The sequence below is a fragment of the Panthera pardus genome, unplaced genomic scaffold (assembly GCF_024362965.1).
Source record: "Panthera pardus isolate Hobbes unplaced genomic scaffold, ASM2436296v1 HiC_scaffold_5, whole genome shotgun sequence".
Classification (NCBI taxonomy): domain Eukaryota; kingdom Metazoa; phylum Chordata; class Mammalia; order Carnivora; family Felidae; genus Panthera; species Panthera pardus.
Window position 1 is genome coordinate 17231201 of NW_026526980.1, and position 7155 is coordinate 17238355.

The 7155-nt window shown below is 51.3% G+C and overlaps 1 long non-coding RNA gene across 1 annotated transcript; it reads right to left on the minus strand.

Annotated features, from left to right (window-relative positions):
• Window positions 1-5415: 5415 nt before the first annotated feature.
• Window positions 5416-7146, minus strand: LOC109256514 (uncharacterized). The gene is made up of 3 exons (XR_002075689.2): window positions 6941-7146; window positions 6192-6301; window positions 5416-5789 (listed from the first exon to the last, which is right to left on the minus strand). It is a non-coding gene; the product is annotated as an uncharacterized LOC109256514 (long non-coding RNA).
• Window positions 7147-7155: the final 9 nt, after the last annotated feature.

Sequence of the window (7155 nt, forward strand, 5' to 3'; positions counted from 1 at the left end):
AAGGCTTAGGTTATGTGTGGGTTTTGCCTGCCCGGCGTCTGTTCCCCTTCTTCCAGTAACAGAACCCCAGCTTCCATGAGCAGAACTGCCCCACCTCTACTCTCAGTCAGGAAGGGAAGCACACCCAGCCTCGGCCAGTCGCAGTATCACATCCACCTTACGCGGTGATGGGCTCGGGCAAAAAGCACAGACAGTCAAGCCAGACGAAAGAGAGTCTCCTGAGGGCCTTTTGCCAGAATTCTTAGGAAAGAAGCACTCTGTTTTCCCTGGAGTTGCCAAGGATGTAAATTTGGAGCTGTCAGGGGCTGTCATAAGAAGAAAGTCTGCCTGGAAGTAAAACCAATTCAGAGGAAGAGGGAGGCCAAGCACTGATGCAAGATCATCCGAGCACCTAGGTCCAGCCTTGCCTGAAGCCGGAGAGATCAATCCTTGGAATTTTCTGTCGCACGATTCAATAAACGTGATCCTTTGAATGGGATCTCCGTAATTTATAACCAAAAGATGTCGCATACAATTCGATGGCAATGATATGTGCTAGGGTTGGTGGCCTTATTTTTATTCCCCTTATTAGTGCCAAGTTCCCTGAGGATATAAAATGTGCCTTTTTCCTCTTTGTACCCTTACCCCCAGCCCCATTGGTGTCTGTCAGTGCCTGGCACATAGGAGGGCTCAGGAAAATATTTGTGGCCTTGCACTGATGGGCAGCACAGATTACTTTCACTCCAAGGTCCTCTGGCTCTTCGGCTAGATGTAAGCCCCCCGGAGGTCCGAGGTACCTGAGCTTTGGTGTGGTTCCTAAGGAACACGACGGTCTGAGCAATTAGCTTCTGGCAGTTTCTCCAATGAGCCACGAGTAGAGGATTGGGACATGAGTACGATAGCACGCCAACCGTGTTTAAGAGCGTGGGCTTTGAGGTCGGACTTACCTGGGACCATATCTTTCCCCACATTTTACCGGCTGTGTGATCTTGGGCAGGTTCCTGCCTGAGCTCCCATCTCCTCCGCTTTAAACTGGAGTTTTAGTATCTTTATCTTCAGGACCACAAGTGAAGATAAAATGATATATAGCGCCCGGCTGAAGGTTAACCCTCAAGAAATGGCAGCTATTGTCCAGAACAATCCTAATCCCGATCCTAATCCTGACGATGATCATGGTGTTACAGTCCCCCCTTCCCAGTCCCCTTGGAAAATCGGCTACGCGTGAGGACAGGACACACTGTTCTCTTCTTCCTCCTCCTTCTTTGGAAGGATTAGCACACGAGGCTGGGAGCGCCTCCCAGAAACCACCCGCGGCTGGGGGCCAGCAGGGCGGAGGATGCCAGGCTGAGGTGTCTTTACAGCAGGGGCCAGGGTGGCAGGGAACGGAAGGATCTGGAAGGATCGGAGCTCGGGCTGCAGCCCAGCGGGCCAAGCTTTCTCCCTCCCCTGCTTTCATTCTGAACTGAAATTCCCACAGCAAGGAGAGAAGCGGGGCTCCAAGGTCCCCTGTGCGTTCAGGCTTGAGGAGCCTGCTGGGCACCGGAGGTGGAAAAACAGGGGGCCCTGGGCCCGGAGGCAGCAAACCCAGGATGGAAGAGCAGGCCGCCCCAGGTGGCGTACCCACACTTTGGGAACTTTGCCGGAAGCCACCACCGTAGTGTCCCCTGCCCTGCCCGCCCTCCTGCTGATGGGACGTTTTCCGCGCCTGGAACACCCTCTCCCCACGGCAAGGTGTCTGTTCTTCTTCTTCCCAGCATCTGGCTGAGCCACTCTGGAGCTTAGCAGCACACAATAACCATTATACGGTGCTTGTGGGTTCTGGGGGGTGGGGAACGGCATGTCTGTGCTCCACGATGCCCAGGGGTCAGCTGGGAAGGCTCCTATCTCTGGGGCTAGAATCTTCCCGAGGCTTGTTCACCCAGTGCCCAGTGTCTGGGCAGGGAGGACTCCAAGACGAGGCCCCGGGGCGGTCAGATTTCTTACATAACAGCCCCAGGCTCCTGCGAGGTCCCGGTGAACAAAGCAGAAGCCGGATCGCCGTCTGTGACCCAGCCCCAAAGTTCCACAGAGTCCCCCCTGCCTTATTCTGTCAGCCAAGGAGGTCACAAGCCCACAGACTCAAACAGGAGAGAATTTCTGCCTCGAAATGCCCCCCCTACACACACACACACACACACACACACACGCACGCACGCGCGTGCGTGCTCGAGCCTCCTGCACTAGGACTTAAAGTTCCTCTCACCAAGTGCTGGATTCTCTTTGCTCACCCACCTGGGATCTGTCTCGCCGCATGACATACTTTGGCCAGTACAATGTGACTCGATTGGGGCAATAGAAATGATTTGTGCCGTTTGTGAGTCTAAGGCTCAGGAGACTCAAAGTTCCCCTCCCCTCTCTTGGAATCCTGCCACGGTCACGTGAACAAGCCCCGGGCTAGCCTCCTGCATGATGAGTGACCACTGGTACCTTTATCTCCATTGCCCCGGCCAACAGCCAGCTGACTGGCAGACATGTGAGCGAGGCCACCTTCACACGAGCAAGCCCCACAAAGACCAACGGGGTCGGACTCAGACGACCAAACCATCCAGATGCTCAGTTGTCTTACTGTTGTAAGCTACTCAGGTCGGGGATGGCTTGTTACGCAGCATTATTCGTGCTAATGGCTGACTGGTGCAAGCACTTAGCCCAGGGCCCGCTTGGAATATGTGCCCAAATGCATTATTTGCAACACGAACAGAGCAACTAAACAAAACCCTTTGGCTTTCAAGGGTTTAAGAGAAAAGCCTCCTGGGACCCGCGGAGGAAGGGAAGGTAGTGGTGTTTCGTCTGTAAGGGAGCAAAGCTTGAGTCTGTCTTGAGCAGGATCTTTGGGCTGGCTGTGGCCCGGGCAATCCAAAGACGTACTGGCGGAGGAGGGTCTGTGCAACAGCAAGAGAGAGGACCCAGCCTGGCCAGGAGCCTCTGGGCTTCTCCCTCAGGTCAGCTTTATGCAGCTTCTGGAACCCTCCACCACCTGCCTCACCCACCGTTGCAGACATCTGTGAGCCCCGGAGCTGCCTTTCGCAGAATGTAGTCATCATCTGCTTCTGAGTTGTCTGGAAAGCTCGTGAAAATGCAGAATCCTGGGCCTGGCTCCAGAATTGCTACAGGGAAAACTCCAGGGGTGGCGGCCAAGAACCTGTATTTCAAGAAGTTCCACACTGCCCTGGGGGACCTGGGGACACAGAACAGGAAGGGGCACCTGTGCCGATAGATTGGCACATACGGATCCTGGAACAGGCTCCGGAATAGAGGCGACGACTGCAACTGGGGTCAAATGTCTCTTCTGTGGCCAAGCTAAATGTTGTTTTCCCGTTTAGAGTTTTGTTTGTATGTGTGTGTTTTCAATAAATCTGATCATTAAGCCACAAATGTTCCCAGCACACTTGGATATATTTAAATTGCAGGCCGCTGATCAAATGGAGAAAATTCACAAACACGGACATAAATGGTGCCTTTTGTTTGTTCCCTGCCTTTCTGCGGCACTCAATTGGTTCTGTCAGCTTCACAGCCAATTCCAAGGCTGCCTGGGATGAGGGGAGGTGGGGGGAGGGGTGGGGGCTGACAAAGAGACGACAGGAAGTGAAGCCCCCTGGTGAAAGACTGTGGTTCTTTTCTTTTATGAAAACGTCTCATTGGCGCCTGTAATTCATCTCAACAAGCCAGTTTTGAAAACACAAGTTGGCAAAAGGGATGTTTGTCTCTGCCTGATCTGGTGGCATTCCCTACTTGATGTTATGGGCCACAATCGCATTCCTGATCATCATGAAAGAGAATCAGAGGGTCCCGCGTTCCCATCTCTTTTGACCTATGCTGTGGAGACTGTTTGGGCTCCTAGAGGCCCGGGGTCCCGCCTGGGGTCCTGTGGTCTCTGCCCATCCACTGACTAACAAAAAAATAAAAGCGGAAATAGTAAGGGAAGACTTATTTGCAAGGAGATGGCAATGGGGAGGGGTCTACTGTCCTAAAGAGAAAGCTGTGACCATAATGACGGGGTTTGGGGGCGATGGGGGTTCGGAGCTGACAGCCGAGAAAGAATTCTTGAAGACGTCTTTGGTGCAAAAAGGTGATTTTATTAGAGCACGGGGACAGGACCCGTGGGCAGAAAGAGCTGCACTGGGGTTGTGAAAAGTGACTGATTATATATATACCTTCTGGTTGGCAGGGGGTTAGGGACAGTGTAAGTCTCTAAGGAATTTTGGAAGCAAGGTTTCCAGGACCTTGAGGGGCTAGCTAGGAAAACATCTTTTTTTTTTTTTTTTTTCAACGCTTTTATTTTTTATTTTTGGGACAGAGAGAGACAGAGCATGAACGGGGGAAGGTCCGAGAGAGAGGGAGACACAGAATCGGAAACAGGCTCCAGGCTCCGAGCCATCAGCCCAGAGCCTGACGCGGGGCTCGAACTCACGGACCGCGAGATCGTGACCTGGCTGAAGTCGGACGCTTAACCGACTGCGCCACCCAGGCGCCCCTATGAAAACATCTTTTATTACTGCTTAGTAAAACCTCAGTCATGAGGCCCTTCAGATGTGTATCAGGGGCCGTTAAGTCTGGAATATGACTGTTAACATATATCTTTGGGGGGGGGCGGTGGTACAGATAAAGGAGGTTTGCAAAGGAATTAAAAAAAATTTTTTTTTAATGTTTTATTTACTTTTGAGAGAGAGAAAGACAGAGTATGAGTGGGGGAGGGGCAGAGAGCGAGGGAGACACAGAATCCAAAGCAGGCTCCAGGTGCTGAGCTGTCAGCACAGAGCCCGACGTGGGGTTCAAATTCATGAGCTGTGAGATCATGACCTGAACCAAAGTCGGACACTTAATTGACTGAGCCACCCAGGCACCCCGAAATTTTTATGTGTTTAAGGAGACTCACAGGATCCTGGGAGGGGGGGGGGTGGTCAGGATAATATTAAGCCAAGATTCTCTTTTGCCCCTACCAAAGTGTCATCATCGTCAAGGCAGCTGAGCTCCTAGAGGAAGGTCACTCTGTTTCAAGGACTTGTTAATGGCTGTAGGCAGTAAGGGAATTTAATTTTTCATTTGCCTTGTTTCCCACACCACCATGGCAAGCACTTAAACCCCCTTACATCTTGATGAGGGTGATATTCAGGCTCCAGGAAATAGAATCTATAGGTTTCTCGAGATTAGGCTATGGAAAAGATTGCCTTTTTCTTGCAGTTTACTAAGTTATCCGTAAACTGAAGGAGACTCCTGTCCTGCAGGACTGTGATCTCTATCAGTTAACTACTTGCTTTCTTTCCTTTCCCCTATTCTTGGGCAGGCAGGAGTGTTGGAGGAATACCACACATATCCCACCTGGTGGAGGGGGTGCTGTTAGCCTGTACTTTGCCCCTGGCTTGGCCCACGCTCCCTCATCAATAAGGTTTGCGAGCATCGTCAGGGTTGGGCAAAAAGATTTTTCTTTTATAGGCTGCAGAAAAGAACTAGAAAGTGGGATCAAAGAGTAGCATAACGGGACAGGGGATCAGAGAACATTCTGTCCTCTTCGCAAGAAGGACCGTCTGCTGGCTTAGGCTGGGCGTGGACCAAAGTTCAGGGGCTGGAGGAAGGAGAGAATTTAACGAAATTTGGCTGACAAGCATTTTGCTCTGATTGATTACTGGGGACAAGCAGTTCAGCTAATCACTTACGAGGCAAAGAGTGGGAATTTGGAGGGTCTGTGCCCGGCCTTGTCGCAGGTAAACACGGGCAGCATCCACGAGCCTTCTGGAAGTCACATGGAAAAGGGGTTCCTTGCAGCAAGCTGTTTTCTGGAACACAAAAGGGTGAGGGAAATTCCTTCAACCTTCACTGTTTTCCAGAGACACGGGGCTCAGACAAAATTCAATGCCGTCACCACTCGACTGGGGGGTGGAAATTATAATAGTTAATCTAGGATTTTAATATTTTTAAATGCTTTGAAAGCTCAAGGTGTGTAGTCAATGCTCAATAAATATCTGTTAATCTCTCTTCCCTGCAAGACCCTTGAGGGCAGGAGGTGAGTTCATTTGGTATGTTTTCCACAATGTTAGCCAACTACCTAGAACCCACCGATCTGCTGAATTGGCCCTGAGCAACCCTCAGTTTCCTTGTCTATAAGACATTATAATCTCCACCTAACAGGACTGTTAACATAATTAACATCGAGGAGTTCTCAGGGCCCCAGAGAATACCTGACACATCCCTGGTGACCAGTGACAAGGCTCTTCTCAGTCCTCCTTCTGACTAAGCCTTGACCTTGGGCGCTGTCCTTGGCTTGCTGAGTCCAGTTTTAGCAAGAATCCTGTTGGATTAAGCAGAAATCCCCTACCCTTGGTATCTGACCCGATTTCTTATCCTCTACCCTTGACTATCTTATCACCCTGGCCTGCCGGCAGCAAAAATCCTGGGTGGTCGGTTTAGCAGAATTCCCCTTATCCCTGACGCTTCCTCTTAAAAATTTCCCATCCACTGACCTAGACCCTGCTCCTTGGCTATGAATCTGCACTTGCCTTTGTCATTATTTGGAGTCCAGCAGTACCTCTCTCTATCACAGACCCCCACTGCAGCGGCAGGTAGCCTGCCTTACCACCTTTAACGGTTGTCATGAGTAACTTTTTTCTTTGATAGCAGGAAATGATTCCCTTCCCTTTCCTCCTCGGACTCCAGACCCACTATGAGCAGGACTTTCTACCACCTCTGTACAATGCTTCAAAAGTCCTGAATCCCTGGAAGCCACGGGCAGTGTGCTCCAAACCAAAACCCGCAGTGATGCCCACACCACTCAGGGTCGGGGCCGCGGCGGCAGGAGTGAGGATTCTGGCTGCCCTCCGAAACCCAGGATTTCCTCACTCCTGCGGGCCGTGGATGCAAAAATTTAGGAGCTGTGACTTTCCCAAAGTACAAGGATTCGGCCCCTTTATTTCGCTGGGCACTGGCTGACCTCCCTGTAAACTAGGTAAACGAATCCTCTTAGTTGTACGGTTTCGATGAAATGGTGGATGCGAAGCTGACTAGCACACTAAGTTATCCTTGCTGAGGAAGTCGCAGGCGTCACCCACGTGGGAATCGAAAACCAGGAAAAGATCCCTCACTTGCGGGTCGCTTCTACCCTACGGCCTTGTAAACACGACGGGGCGGGGCCACGGCATCGATCAC